A 13,823-nucleotide genomic window follows, 5' to 3' on the forward strand; every position below is an offset into this window, starting at 1 on the left:
ATAAGGTTAAATAATTTAAAATAAATTTATATCATAATTCACAAATATAGTTTTCAATTTATTAGAATAATTTAGATTAAATTAGTTATTTGAAAGTGAAATTGTCATCCGATTTAAACATAATAAAGGGGTTTTCTCATTTCAGACAATGGGTGCATAGCGCTAGGATATGTCCCTATTGTCTTATAGGTGCAACCAGCACATATATTGAAAATGGAGCAGGGAGAGTTCTGGCTAGGGGGACCACATATTTCATGTGGTTCTTCAACCACCCATCACTTCTCCCAGACTCCCCCATAGAGGTGAATGGGAGCATGGGCCCGGCATGCGCATTGCGCTCCCATTCACTGCTATAGAGGCCACTGATATGGCCGAGCCAGCTCGGCTATTGTCAGCGGCACCATAGAAATGAATGGATGGCGGTCGCGCATGGGCGGTACACCCTCCTTCACTTCTTGGGCCCCGTTCTCAATATAATTGCTGGTCCTGGCGGTGGGACCCGCAATGATCAGAGAATGGGGGCATATCTTTGCGATATGCCCCCAATGTCTGTAATTACAATGTTACCTTAATCTTCCACCATTGCCAGATACAATAAACTACCTTCTTTCCTGCCGTGATATTATTTTTTTTATGTCACGGTGTAATTTTATTATAAAATTTGCTTTTTTGAGTTATACAAACTGTAACGGACCGTTTCAGCAGACAAGGGGTTAAAATCCGTTTAGGCGATATGCCCCTTTCTGCGAGACAGGCCCAGCTACTGCATAACACCAAACTCCGAACTGGATACAAAATAGCGCTCCAAAATGGAACCTTGCTAATAGATGCCGGCAGACGAACAGGAAAAGCATACAATTCGCTTACACTCCTGGCAAACAGTCTCTAACAGCATATAGGGAATCCCCCCAATAACGAGACAAGGCTCCGTCTTGAGGGTCAAGCAGTCGTCTGATGTGCTGGCACACCCAGCCTGGTTTTTATTACAGTTGTTGCAAATACAGGTCCGCCCACAGTGTTTTGAAATACAACCAATCAGTAATTTACAACACATACAATGTAAATACAGCAACCAAACGTTCACGCCCCCAGAGGACCAGAAGGGAGACTGCGACACAGGACAGATACAACACATCCCCACAATGCATCATGGTTTCCTCCTCTCTGTCCCAGAGACAACACAGGGCAATCCAATTATCTCTCAGGACAAAGGGGAGATCGCCAATACACATGCGGAGACAACAGGACAGACATCACCATTTAAACACACAATGGGACAATAGAACCACACCCAGCATATTCCTCCCAAGCTGACAAGTTACACTTATTATAAATTATTACAACTTTGCGAGGTTACATTGTACATACATACAACTTACATCAATTTAAACAGTATAACTTGGTGAACAAACCTATCCAAAATTCCCTGGAATAGGTTCAGGTGTTTAAAAGTTAGTATGGGCCATAATCCTGAGGCAAGAGGCTTTTAAACAGCCCCCTCCAAAACCCAGTGGCGAGGTTGGTTTCGCCAAACAAACGAACCTCCAAAGTGCCCGGAGGAGTGTTACCTTTCCTCTCTGCATCCAAATTATGCCCCCTGCAGTGCCCAGTACACATTAATTTCGAGCCAAAGCACGCGCCCACTTCTTAAAATATCCTCGAACATCACGGTTGAACGGCTGGGCACTGCAGGGGGGGAGTTATTGGGCTGCAAAGGTGGACGAAAACGCCAGTCTTACCTCCTTGGAGATTCCTTTGCATAACTCTAAATTCGACAACGTGACATAAAAAAAAATTATCACAGCATGAACTACTGCACGAAAAAAGTTATTTTATTGTACCTATCAATATAAAAAATCCTGTTGACAGATTACCATTGTAAAAAACAAAAAAACATATATTATTTGGAGTATACTTTTAAATTACCTCAAGGTTGACAATTTCATCATCCACATAACAAGCCTCCAATTGATATGGATAATCCAGATAGATAGTACAAGTATTTGAAGAATTTAGTATATCCAACTCCATTGAATTAGTTACCTATAATATAAATAATTAGTTACATATCTAAGTATTTATATTTTAATATTAAAGCGTAAATAATATCCTGTATACTCACAATGTTTGTCATCGAGGAATCAATATTTAGATTTTCATTTACTGTATCCGAAATGTCGTCACATTCACTTGACGTCATAGTGGTACAAATCTTATCAAATAAGTGTTACATTTAAACAAATTAAAACATAGAAATTTAATTTTAATATAAAAAGTGTTCAGTATCAGTAATCATGGTGTAACATCTGTCACTGTGAACAGTGGTGGTGCAACACGCCAGACCTGCAGGGTATGACGAAGTGAGGTCACAGTTATGGGCAATCGAGGGTACTCACTATATTTGCGGAACCCTGGGCAGGCGCGTGGCAGTGAAGGAGAGGTAGACACAGTTCCTCTGGGGCACGCTCTGTAGATAGGGACCAGGCCTGATGGTAGTTGAGGTGCCCTGGATGTTATAGGTATTTTGTGTGCCTGGGGCAAGGTCCCTGTGGGATTCGTGACGCCAGTGCCTTTGGACGGTGGCACGCCGGTTGGTGGTTGGAATGACGAAGGTACACAAGTATGCAGCGAACCAAACATAAACTTTACTGAACAATCCAACTTTGTACAGCAGGGAGTAGTACAGTCTCTGTATTATTACAGTTCCACAAGAAGGGGCTTATTCACAAATATGGCAGGCAATAGTCATGCAAGTTACACTGAGGGTAAATTCCACAAGCACTCAGCAGCAGGTTATATTTTGACACTGTCCTTTCTAGAACTCCTACTCTGGCTTGATATCTCCCAAGGCCCGGATGCCTAAAAGGGTGGCTTATATCCTTGGTTATCTCCTTCCTCAGGTATTATACTACTTGCAATGGTTTCTAAGTTCCTCTGCCTATCAGGGGCACTTCGCTTACCCTGGGACGCCTCCTCCCATCAGGTGGATACTGTCGGTTTCTCCCAGGAGGTTGAATCCTGCAACTGGGGTATCTCTTCAGAGCTAACTTAGGCTCTCTTGTTCCTCAGGCAGGCTGGAGCTTCTCAACAGCCTCCTGGACATCACTAGCAGCCTGGGCTATCCAGCTGCATGTCAGGAGCAGGCTTCTTAACCTGTGTCTTCTCAGACTCCTGGCTCTGCACTCACTCTCCCTGTCTGGGCCTGGACATTTATACTAGGGGCTCCCTATCTCCCTCTAGTGTCTGGGATGTCTAACTACACCCAACTAGGCCTGCTGCTGCATTAGACAGGGGTACATTGCATATAACAATACATTAAAACATACATTAAATGCAGAATTAAATATGACATTTCTGTTCCTTGTGAGTAGGAGTAACGCGCACACCAATTGACCCTTGTGTAGTGCCCACCCATACCTAGTGGGACACTACAGTGGCGTAACATCTGACTGACAGCAGTGGTGGCGTAATATCTGTGACTGACAGCAGTGTTGGCGTAACATCTGACTGACAGCAGTGGTGGCGTAACATCTGACTGACAGCAGTGGTGGCGTAATATCTGTGACTGACAGCAGTGGTGGCGTAACATCTGACTGATAGCAGTGGTGGCGTAACATCTGACTGACAGCAGTGGTGGCGTAACATCTGTGACTGACAGCAGTGGTGGCGTAACATCTAACTGACAGCAGTGGTGGCGTAACATCTGACTGACAGCAGTGGTGGCGTAATATCTGTGACTGACAGCAGTGTTGGCGTAACATCTGACTGACAGCAGTGGTGGCGTAACATCTGACTGACAGCAGTGGTGGCGTAATATCTGTGACTGACAGCAGTGGTGGCGTAACATCTGACTGATAGCAGTGGTGGCGTAACATCTGACTGACAGCAGTGGTGGCGTAACATCTGTGACTGACAGCAGTGGTGGCGTAACATCTGACTGACAGCAGTGGTGGCGTAACATCTGACTGACAGCAGTGGTGGCGTAATATCTGTGACTGACAGCAGTGGTGTTGAAACATCTGACAGGCAGCAGTGGTGGCGTAATATCTGTGACTGACTGCAGTGGTGTTGTAACATCTGTGACTGACTGCAGTGGTGTTGAAACATCTGAAGGGCAGCAGTGGTGGCGTAATATCTGTGACTGACAGCAGTGGTGTTGAAACATCTGACTGATAGCAGTGGTGGCGTAACATCTGTGACTGACAGCAGTGGTGGCGTAACATCTGTGACTGACAGCAGTGGTGGCGTAACATCTGACTGATAGCAGTGGTGGCGTAACATCTGACTGACAGCAGTGGTGGTGTAACATCTGTGACTGACAGCAGTGGTGGCGTAATATCTGACTGACAGCAGTGGTGGCGTAACATCTGACTGATAGCAGTGGTGGCGTAACATCTGACAGGCAGCAGTGGTGGCGTAACCTCTGTGACTGACAGCAGTGGTGGCGTAACATCTGACTGATAGCAGTGGTGGCGTAACATCTGACAGGCAGCAGTGGTGGCGTAACATCTGTGACTGACAGCAGTGGTGGCGTAACATCTGACAGGCAGCAGTGGTGGCGTAACATCTGTGACTGACAGCAGTGGTGGCGTAACATCTGTGACTGACTGCAGTGGTGTTGAAACATCTGACGGGCAGCAGTGGTGGCGTAATATCTGTGACTGACAGCAGTGGTGTTGAAACATCTGACTGATAGCAGTGGTGGCGTAACATCTGTGACTGACAGCAGTGGTGGCGTAACATCTGACTGATAGCAGTGGTGGCGTAACATCTGACAGGCAGCAGTGGTGGCGTAACATCTGTGACTGACTGCAGTGGTGTTGAAACATCTGACGGGCAGCAGTGGTGGTGTAATATCTGTGACTGACTGCAGTGGTGTTGAAACATCTGACTGATAGCAGTGGTGGCGTAACATCTGTGACTGACAGCAGTGGTGGCGTAACATCTGACTGATAGCAGTGGTGGCGTAACATCTGTGACTGACAGCAGTGGTGGCGTAACATCTGTGACTGACTGCAGTGGTGTTGAAACATCTGACTGATAGCAGTGGTGGCGTAACATCTGACTGACAGCAGTGGTGGTGTAACATCTGTGACTGACAGCAGTGGTGTTGAAACATCTGACTGATAGCAGTGGTGGCGTAACATCTGACTGATAGCAGTGGTGGTGTAACATCTGTGACTGACAGCAGTGGTGGCGTAACATCTGACTGACAGCAGTGGTGGCGTAACATCTGACTGATAGCAGTGGTGGCGTAACATCTGACTGACAGCAGTGGTGGCGTAATATCTGTGACTGATAGCAGTGGTGGCGTAACATCTGACTGATAGCAGTGGTGGCGTAACATCTGACAGGCAGCAGTGGTGGCGTAACATCTGTGACTGACTGCAGTGGTGGTGTAACATCTGACTGACAGCAGTGGTGGCGTAACATCTGACTGATAGCAGTGGTGGTGTAACATCTGTGACTGACAGCAGTGGTGGCGTAACATCTGACTGACAGCAGTGGTGGCGTAACATCTGACTGACAGCAGTGGTGGCGTAACATCTGACTGACAGCAGTGGTGGCGTAACATCTGACTGATAGCAGTGTTGGCGTAACATCTGACAGGCAGCAGTGGTGGCGTAACATCTGTGACTGACTGCAGTGGTGTTGAAACATCTGACGGGCAGCAGTGGTGGCGTAATATCTGTTACTGACTGCAGTGGTGTTGAAACATCTGACTGATAGCAGTGGTGGCGTAACATCTGACAGGCAGCAGTGGTGGCGTAACATCTGTGACTGACAGCAGTGGTGGCGTAACATCTGACTAATAGCAGTGGTGGCGTAACATCTGTGACTGACTGCAGTGGTGTTGAAACATCTGACGGGCAGCAGTGGTGGCGTAATATCTGTGACTGACAGCAGTGGTGTTGAAACATCCGACTGATAGCAGTGGTGGCGTAACATCTGTGACTGACTGCAGTGGTGTTGAAACATCTGACTGATAGCAGTGGTGGCGTAACATGTGACTGGCAGCAGTGGTGGCGTAACATCTGACTGACAGCAGTGGTGGCGTAACATCTGACTGACAGCAGTGGTGGCGTAACATCTGACTGATAGCAGTGGTGGCGTAACATCTGACTGATAGCAGTGGTGGCGTAACATCTGACTGACAGCAGTGGTGGCGTAACATCTGACTGACAGCAGTGGTGGCGTAACATCTGACTGACAGCAGTGGTGGCGTAACATCTGACTGACAGCAGTGGTGGCGTAACATCTGTGACTGACAGCAGTGGTGGCGTAACATCTGACTGACAGCAGTGGTGGCGTAAGATTTGTGACTGACAGCAGTGGTGGCGTAACATCTGACTGACAGCAGTGGTGGCGTAACATCTGACTGATAGCAGTGGTGGCGTAACATCTGACTGACAGCAGTGGTGGCGTAACATCTGACTGACAGCAGTGGTGGCGTAATATCTGTGACTGACAGCAGTGGTGGCGTAACATCTGACTGACAGCAGTGGTGGCGTAAGATTTGTGACTGACAGCAGTGGTGGTGACACATAAGGGAGGGGTTGCCTGCATTTGGGGGTGGGGGTGGTGGAGAGGCCAAATGAGGTATGCTGCGTTTGAAAGGGGACACATATGTTGGTTCCAGCATTTGGGGGAGGGGGGGGGGGCAATTGTGTGTGTGTTCCTGCCATGGAGGGGGTGACATATTGGGGCAGGAGGTCCTGACTATGATGGGTGTCCAGGCTTTGAGGAGGGCATAGATGGTGGAGGGGATACATACAGATGTACTGAGGGTGGCAGACATAGTATTCCTAAGGCTGCAGACCGAGCTGCTCACAGAACATTCATTTCTTATCTTTATATCCTACTTTTTGCTCAGTGAAAATGTATAAATTCAGTAAAGCTTTAGACTGTTGGTATTCAGGGAAACACCTGGGTTAGGATATGACCTACCTTCAGGCCCCACCCCATATCCAATTTATCCTAAAACACAAGGACACGGACACCGTTCAAATGTTTAACTCTTTTACTGGGTGATTGTCGGCCACAGCTCACGTTAAACAGGCAAATTTAAACTCCTCCTCCAACCACTCCTTCTGTGCGGTGTGCCAACCCCTGAACACCAGAGGGCACGTGCGCCAACTCAGCTCCGATTATGCTCCTGTTCTCCACATTGCCGCCAGCTGTGACTTCCAAATTCCGCACCAACTCAGGGACCTCGAGAAAGAAAAACAATATGACCAACCAAACACAAGGCAAACCAACACCATCAAAAGGGGAGGGAGGGCGGGCCAGCTTGCCTTCTCCGGAAAAGAGGAAGAGGCAGGGGCAGAAGGGGGCGTATATATACCCCTAACTACAACCACCTCCCCTTCCTGCTTACTGGCAATACCACCCTCCATTAACCCCTCACACTCCTTCCCAGCACCATTAACCCTGCCCTACCCAAACCTACCACCAGAAGAGCAGGAGGCCTGACTATAACCTAGGAAGGGGAAAAGGGGGGGGGGGGGGGTGGAGCACCACGAGTCCCTTATCACCCTCCCTAAACTGTCGGGTGCTCTCCACTTAATATAATAATACCTAATTCGCCCCAACAAATACTTATTTCTTTCCTGAAGGGAGGGTGGGGAAAGAAATCGCTGGCCGTCTTCACTGTGGCAGGCAGACTGGAGAAAGCGCAGGGTGCAGCAGCCGATCGGCAATCCTCTGCGCTTCCTACCAGGCTGACTGAGGGAAAGAGCGAACATCGGACGTCACTGGGCTCGGCGCATGCCCAGTGACGAAGATGAAGCTGCCGCCCTCAGTCTCCTGATGATCGCACAGGCGCAGCCCTCAGTGGGTACTGCGCCTGTGCGAGACTGCGTTCGGCGTGAGGGAGGGGGAGGAGAGGGAGGAGAGGCTGTGGCAGGCTGGGGGCGGCGGTTAGACAGTGCAAGGAAGGCGGGCTGGGCACTGAAAGAGGGGCGGTACTGGGCTCACTAAGAAGAACAAAACGCCCCTCTGGGCACCTTCAGGACTCATTTACATATCGATCAAAGTCGTTTTTTGCAGTAACTGCTGGACGGATTACAAGATAAAAGAGCACAGCCTAATCCAGGTAAGCTGTGCTGCATGGCTGCTTTTAAATCGTTTTTTGGCTGAGGGGAGGTGACAGAATCCCTTTAAGATTAAGTGACTTTAGATTCAGGGACTTCAGTGGGGGACTGCAATTAGACAGTTTCTTATTACTACATTATATTGTATTTTTCTCTTTTGTGGTTTAATCCCCATTTAGTATGTGTTGCACAATTGACAACGCAGTCCAGTGCGCATCTTGCATGATGTATGCAGTCCTGGAACAGCCGTCCAAGGGTGTATATCTTTGTTCAAGATGTGAGCAAATTGCGCATTTGGAATTGCAAATCGAGTCTCTAAATGGGCAAGTTGCAACACTGAGAGGCATTGACAATTCGCAAAAGAGTTTGCTTCTCACCGAGCAAGCACTCTTTGGGGTAGATGAGGGGGAGGGTGACAGAGAGTAGGCTGAGGAAAGTGAGGTAGCTAGCTGGGTAACAGTTAGAAAGCGGGGTAGAGGGAAGAGTGCCAGGGAGGCTAGCCCTGATCTGACACACCCCAACAAGTTTGCACGTTTGGCAGATGAGGGGGATGTCAGTCCAGGGACGGCACTGCTGCAGCCGGACACTTCAGTCAGGGGAATGTCAGCTCCAGTAAGCAGGGAACCAGGAGAGCAGGGCAGGCCAGACAGGTGCTGGTAGTGGGAGACTCCATTATTAGGGGAACAGATAGGGCAATCTGTCACAAAGACCATGATCGCCAAACAGTGTGCTGTCTTCCTGGCGCTACAGTTCGACACATCGTGGATCAGGTTGACAGATTACTGGGAGGGGCTGGAGAAAATCCATCGCCCATGGTCCATATCGGAACCAATGACAAAGTTAGAGGTAGGTGGAGAGTCCTTGTGGCGAAACCGACCTCGCCACGGTGTTTTGGAGGGGGCTGTTTACCAGCCTCCTGCCCTGGGATTATGGTCCCTTAAGTTATTGGGTCTTAAGGCACTTGGGACGGAGCCCTCTGTCCCTGGATTGCATCATTTGCCTTACTTGCTTGGATGAAGCACATGGTGAGAACAATAGATAGCGGCCATTTTAGCTCACAGACACTGTTCTGACTTTTCAACACGGTGCTATCTTGCCTGTATTTGGTGCACAGAGACATCATTCAGTAGTTTGAAACTACCAAACAGGGGACACATTTATTAGTGACTATTTTCGGTATAACTTGTATATTTTCAGTGTAACTGTATCTTCCAAACTACTGAACGGATGTGGGTGAATTTTGGACATGTGGTTCACCAAGATCCCCCGGTTCCGAGGATATATTGGTTATGGGGTTATTGCATGTTTTGGGGTTCCTGTGATATGTTTTATAAAATTGTATGTTATGTGAGGGCACCCAGATAGCTAATATTATTGTATTCGTGTATTCTGAGTGCCATTCACCTAATGATATGCACTCAGACTTGAGCTATCTGGGGATATGTTAAATGTCTGTGTTTGCTGTGGGGGTGTGCCATTGTGTGTTTAAATGGTGATGTCTGTGCTGTTGTCTCCACATGTGTATTGGCGATCTCCCCTTTGTCCTGAGAGATAATTGGATTGTCTTCGGTCGTCTCCGGGACAGAGGGGAGGAAACCATGATGCATTGTGGGGATATGTTGTATCTGTCCTGTATCTGCAAAAACTGTAATAAAAACCAGGCTGGGTGTGCCAGCACTTCAGATCACTGCTTGACCCTCAACACGGAGCCTTGTCTCGTTATTGGGGGATTCCCTGTATGCTGTTGGAGACTGATTGCCAGGAGTGTAAGCTGACTGATACGCTTTTCCTGTTCGTCTGCCGGCAGCTATCCGCGAGGTTCCAGTTTGGAGTGCTATTTTGTATCCAGTTCGGGAGGTTGGTGTTCTGCAGTAGCTGTGCCTGTCTCTCGGAAAGGGGCATATCGCCTGAACGGATCTTAACCCCTTGTCCGCTGAAACGGTGCCGTTACATTGGTGGCAGCAGTGGGATCGTTCCTACAGCCAGAAGGACAGCTACAGGAGACACCATTTCTGTGGATTCTACAACTTAAGGGCAACACATGTCTCAGTACAGCGACCCTAAAAGCACCAGGATGGAACCAGCAGTGGAGTACAGATACTCTGTGGAGGAATTTGACCGTATGATGTGGTTGCGGCTGAACTTCTTCGGACCCAATCCAGCTGAGAAATACGTGAAAATCGTGAGGAATCTAGTGTCTACGACCCTACTATACCGGGCAGAAGGTGACGGTCAGCTGCCACGTTGGGTGGACCTCCATCGGAAGTTACGGTTGCGGGACAGTGGGAGCCCAGTCTCCATTCCCCAGCGGCAGTGTGAAGTGCAGGGAGGGGAGAGCAGCGGCCTCCCTCCCCAGCGGCAGGCTGAGTTACAGGGGGCAGAGGTAGTTGTTCCTGCCCCCCAGCAGCAGCATGATTTTTTGGGAATTGGGAGCCTAGTCTCCATTCCCCAGCGGCAGTGTGAAGTGCAGGGAGGGGAGAGCAGCGGCCTCCCTCCCCAGCGGCAGGCTAAGTTACAGGGGGCAGAGGTAGTTGTTCCTGCCCCCCAGCAGCAGCATGATTTTTTGGGAATTGGGAGCCTAGTCTCCATTCCCCAGCGGCAGTGTGAAGTGCAGGGAGGGGAGAGCAGCGGCCTCCCTCCCCAGCGGCAGGCTGAGTTACAGGGGGCAGAGGTAGTTGTTCCTGCCCCCCAGCAGCAGAATGATATGCCGGGAAGGCAGTGTGAAGTGCAGGGAGAGGAGAGCAACGTCCTCCCTCCCCAGCGGCAGGCTGAGTTACAGGGGGCAGAGGTAGTTGTTCCTGCCCCCCAGCAGCAGCATGATTTTTTGGGAATTGGGAGCCGAGTCTCCATTCCCCAGCGGCAGGCGGAGTTGCAGGGGGCAGAGACAGTCGGTCCTGTCCCCCAGCGGCAGAGTGTCCTACAGGGGATAGAGAGCCCAGTCTCCTTTCCCCAGCAGCAGGACACTGTATTGGGAGCGGAGGCGGTCGGTCACCCTCCCCAGCGGCTGGAAGTATGTATGGGAGAGGAGCACGTTACCCCCTCTCCCCAGCGGCAGCTTAACGCACCAGGGGGAGACAGTAAGCCCCACAACTGTGCAGATGGGACCGTGGTCTCTGCACTTACAGCACAGGGGGTAGGGACAGTTGTTCCTGTCCCCCAGCAACAGGGCAGTTTAGCCAAAGGGGAGACAGTCGGTTTCCCCCTCCAACAACCAGACTCCAACCAGGCTTCTTCCGTGGTAACGCTGGCACCAGGGCAGAGTACCACTGATCCCTGCCCACAAAGCAACCTCCACTCCAATCCAGGGAGCAACTCAGAGATCGGGAGTACCAGCTACAAATATAATCTTGGTGGATTCACTGGACAGAGACAGTCTACTAAATTCAGCAGGTCCAGTATTGGGTTGTGGGTGGGCTGCCAGACTAACTCAGGTACCGACCGGCGTGAGGTCAGGTATCTGGTTAGTCTTCCCTGGGGGGGGAGATGTGTGGCGAAACCGACCTCGCCACGGTGTTTTGGAGGGGGCTGTTTACCAGCCTCCTGCCCTGGGATTATGGTCCCTTAAGTTATTGGGTCTTAAGGCACTTGGGACGGAGCCCTCTGTCCCTGGATTGCATCATTTGCCTTACTTGCTTGGATGAAGCACATGGTGAGAACAATAGATAGCGGCCATTTTAGCTCACAGACACTGTTCTGACTTTTCAACACGGTGCTATCTTGCCTGTATTTGGTGCACAGAGACATCATTCAGTAGTTTGAAACTACCAAACAGGGGACACATTTATTAGTGACTATTTTCGGTATAACTTGTATATTTTCAGTGTAACTGTATCTTCCAAACTACTGAACGGATGTGGGTGAATTTTGGACATGTGGTTCACCAAGATCCCCCGGTTCCGAGGATATATTGGTTATGGGGTTATTGCATGTTTTGGGGTTCCTGTGATATGTTTTATAAAATTGTATGTTATGTGAGGGCACCCAGATAGCTAATATTATTGTATTCGTGTATTCTGAGTGCCATTCACCTAATGATATGCACTCAGACTTGAGCTATCTGGGGATATGTTAAATGTCTGTGTTTGCTGTGGGGGTGTGCCATTGTGTGTTTAAATGGTGATGTCTGTGCTGTTGTCTCCACATGTGTATTGGCGATCTCCCCTTTGTCCTGAGAGATAATTGGATTGTCTTCGGTCGTCTCCGGGACAGAGGGGAGGAAACCATGATGCATTGTGGGGATATGTTGTATCTGTCCTGTATCTGCAAAAACTGTAATAAAAACCAGGCTGGGTGTGCCAGCACTTCAGATCACTGCTTGACCCTCAACACGGAGCCTTGTCTCGTTATTGGGGGATTCCCTGTATGCTGTTGGAGACTGATTGCCAGGAGTGTAAGCTGACTGATACGCTTTTCCTGTTCGTCTGCCGGCAGCTATCCGCGAGGTTCCAGTTTGGAGTGCTATTTTGTATCCAGTTCGGGAGGTTGGTGTTCTGCAGTAGCTGTGCCTGTCTCTCGGAAAGGGGCATATCGCCTGAACGGATCTTAACCCCTTGTCCGCTGAAACGGTGCCGTTACAGTCCTTAAAAATGAATTCAGGGATTTAGGTCAAAAGCTTAGGGCAAGGACCTCAAAGGTAGTATTTTCCGAAATACTGCCTGTACCACGGCCCACACAAGAAAGGCAGCGGGAGATTAGGGAGATTAACAAGTGGCTCAAGAACTGGTGTACGAAGGAGGGGTTTGGGTTCCTGGAGAACTGGGCCGACTTCTCTATCGGCTACAGGCTCTATCGTAGGGACGGGCTGCACCTTAATGGGGAAGGGTCAGCTGTGTTGGGGAGAAAGATGGCTAGAAGGTTGGAGGAGTGTTTAAACTAGGGAATGGGGGAGGGAAATTACATTATAGGAGAGGAAGATAGTGCAGATAGAGACCGGGGGCAAGGCAGTGGGACTGGGGGAGGAATAGAAGGAGGGACTAGAACAGTTCAGAAGGAAAGATGTAGGGTAAAAAATATACATAATCAAATGTACAGATGGAGTAGAGTTAACACTCATGTTTTCTGAGATTTCTGAGTTGTGTTATCTAATCTAAGCAAACACCTTCAATTGCTTTTCAATGGCTTTTGTCTCAAGATAACGCGTTGAGTTAAAAAATATGAGTTAAGAGCAGGAGTGTGTCATGGAACCACGAACCAGACGTACAACAAGAGATAAGTGGAAATAAGAAGGCTTTATTGAAAATCAAGCTGTAAGGCAAAAGTCCAAACGGATGGCTAAACCAAAGCAGGGTCTTGCGAAGCCAGAGGTCAGGAACCAGAGGGGTAGTCAGACGAAGCCTGGATCAGGAACCAGCAGGGTAGTCAGACGAAGCCTGGATCAGGAACCAGCAGGGTAGTCAGACGAAGCCAGGATCAGGAACCAGAAGCAGCAGCAGTCTTAGAAGCATGTGAACACAGGAGGACCAAGCAAGGAACTGAAGCCACAGACCTCCTATATATATGAGCTAGGCATCCAGCTCCTCCCAGTGGGAAGGAGAAGCCGCAGGGTGGGAGGCTACAAGAAACCCAGAAACCAAGATGGCCGCCAGCACATGTCAAACGAAGGAGAACAGCAAGAAGGTAAGACCATGACAGTACCTCCCCCTCAAGGGCCCCTCCTCCGCGGAGTAAAGAACGGTTTCTGAGGGAAGCGTGCGTGGAAGGCTCGGAGCAAGGCAGGAGCATGGACATCTG

Source organism: Bufo gargarizans, chromosome 5 (genome assembly GCF_014858855.1).
Source record: "Bufo gargarizans isolate SCDJY-AF-19 chromosome 5, ASM1485885v1, whole genome shotgun sequence".
NCBI classification, from domain to species: Eukaryota; Metazoa; Chordata; class Amphibia; order Anura; family Bufonidae; genus Bufo; species Bufo gargarizans.